Below are 2,361 nucleotides of genomic sequence, written 5' to 3'. Positions count from 1 at the left end.
TGGCTTCGATCGCAAATATTTAAGGAAAGGCGGTGCTAGATTACAAGATTTCTAGAGGGCTAAACCCCGCATTGATCCATTACCGTAACCGCTTTAATTATAAGATTTCAGGATCCAGGACAATGGATGGTGCTGAAAAAACACCCTGGAGATTGATAAATATTAGATCCCCGAAGGGTGGCGCCGTGAGCAGAACGTGATGCAGAACGCTTTTGCAGAAAATGTCAGATGGTGCTACGCATTAATAGCTTACTTAGAAATGGATTTTGTGCAAATTGTGAATATAGTACTAGCTCAGAAATTTGAAGCGAGTTTGTATTTGTAAGTTGTGGAAAAAAATTGAGTGGTTCCACTGGGGCTCGAACCCAGGACCTGCGTGTAAAGCAGACGTGATAACCACTACACTATGGAACCTGCACATGGAAGAAACTGAACATAACTACTCTTATTGCTATTTCTTAAAGGCTTCCAAATTTGTACTGTAATTGTTTAATTTTTCCCAAGTATTCTGCATAGCGTTGCTAGCAGTTATGAACTTATCTGAGACAATACCGTTCTTAAATAGTGTTCAAAAATTTCATCATCAGCATCTATATTTTGAGGCTTTCCAAGCTGGGAGTACATAGAACAGGTTGTGCAAATTCTGCATTGGTTGCCAATAAGTTTATTGGTCCGATTTAAGCTGCCCTTAATTACAAATCTTTTATTGGCCAAGTGTGATTGGACACACAGGGAATTTGTCTTCAATGCATAAAGCTCCCAGTTGCACATACAAGCAACGAGTGATAAATCACGATCATCATAATAAAATACAAACATATTTTTTTGACTAGTAAAGCATTTTAGGACTTGGCAACCACATACCTACATGATTGCTATTCCAATCAGTAAGCCCTGTGGAAAAACTACTACAAATCCCACATTTTGGGGAGATTCTCTGGGATCATTCTTTTTCTATAGCAATGCCAACACTATGGAAAGGACTCCCAGTATTGAAAAGGCCAGTTCTATTGATTTTCAAAAACTTTGAAGGATGAGCTGCTGTGGAGAGCATTCCTCAATTTGATGTCATTGTGTTTATTGTTATTGTTGTTTGCACTGTTGAATTTTTATTTTTTAGAACAAATGTTTTAAATTATATTTTCAATTAAAAAATAAATTGTATTTTCAATAAAAAAACTGGTGAGAATATTTGATTGTGGCAGCACAGAAATATTATTATTATTATTATTATTATTATTATTATTATTATTATTATTATTAATTAGATTTGTATGCTGCCCCTCTCCGAAGACTCGGGGCGGCTAACAACAATATAAAAAGACAATGTAAACAAATCTAATATTAAAAGACAATCTAAAAAACCCCAATTTAAAGAACCACTCATACATACTAGCATACCATATATAAATTCTATAAGCCTAGGGGGAAGGGAAATTTCAATTTCCCCATGCCTGACGACAGAGGTGTTTAATATGTTTAATATATTATGTTTAAATAAGTACAGAATACTTTATGTAAAGAATAGAAATCAAATGGTCCTATTTTTATTTTGCTTTAGATCTTTATTTTGTTAATGTTATACAAGCTGCAGCTTTGCTTTTCTACCCTAATTAGTTGTCTAAAGAAGTTTATACATTCATAAATATAATAGTGAATTTCTTTATTGATTGATTGGATTTATATGCCGCCACTCTCCAAAGACTCGGATCAGTTAGCTCAAAAAGTAATTTGTTCATTCTAACTTCTTTTGAAGTAAACATGGGGTAGAAGGGAGGGAAGAAGAGTACATCAATACACATCTACTGAATTCCATTTGCTTAGCTATCTGATTGAAATAAACAAGCTTTCTGTTGAGCTCTGATACTGAAGAGATAGGAGACTGGTGGAATGACTTCAGCTCTTTATTAGGTTACAGATTGCAAACCTTTTTTTCCTCGGGTGCCGAAAGAGCGTGTGTGCACACCATCGTGCATGCGCGAGTGCCCACACCCATAATTCAATGCCTCAGGAGGTTGAAAACAGCTCCTGTCCTGGAGGCCCACTGAAGGCCAGAAATGGTCTGTTTCCCAACTTCTGGTGGGCCCAGTAGGTTTGTGTTTCGTTCTCCCCAGGCTCCAGAGGCTTCCCTGGAGCCAGGGGAGGTTATAAACGCCCTCCCCCATCCCCCACTCCGGAGGCTCTGTGGAAGCCAAAAATGCCCTCCCAGAACCTCTGTGTGAGCCAAAAATCAGATGGCTGGTACACACATGCACATTGGAGCTGAGCTAGAGCAATGGCTTGGGTGCCAGCAGATATAGCTCCGTGTGCCACCTGTGGCACCCATGTCATAGGTTTGCCATCACTGGGTTACAGGGAGTA

At 38.3% G+C, this 2,361-nt stretch overlaps 1 non-coding gene across 1 annotated transcript; it reads right to left on the bottom strand.

Annotated features, from left to right (window-relative positions):
- Positions 1-344: 344 nt before the first annotated feature.
- On the bottom strand, positions 345-414 carry TRNAV-UAC (transfer RNA valine (anticodon UAC)). The gene has a single exon. It is a non-coding gene; the product is annotated as a tRNA-Val (tRNA).
- Between the last annotated feature and the right edge of the window lie 1,947 nt (positions 415-2,361).

The sequence above is a fragment of the Erythrolamprus reginae genome, chromosome 4 (assembly GCF_031021105.1).
Source record: "Erythrolamprus reginae isolate rEryReg1 chromosome 4, rEryReg1.hap1, whole genome shotgun sequence".
Classification (NCBI taxonomy): domain Eukaryota; kingdom Metazoa; phylum Chordata; class Lepidosauria; order Squamata; family Dipsadidae; genus Erythrolamprus; species Erythrolamprus reginae.
The sequence above is the reverse complement of the archived record's forward strand: the minus strand, read 5'-3'. Positions and strand labels throughout refer to the sequence as shown.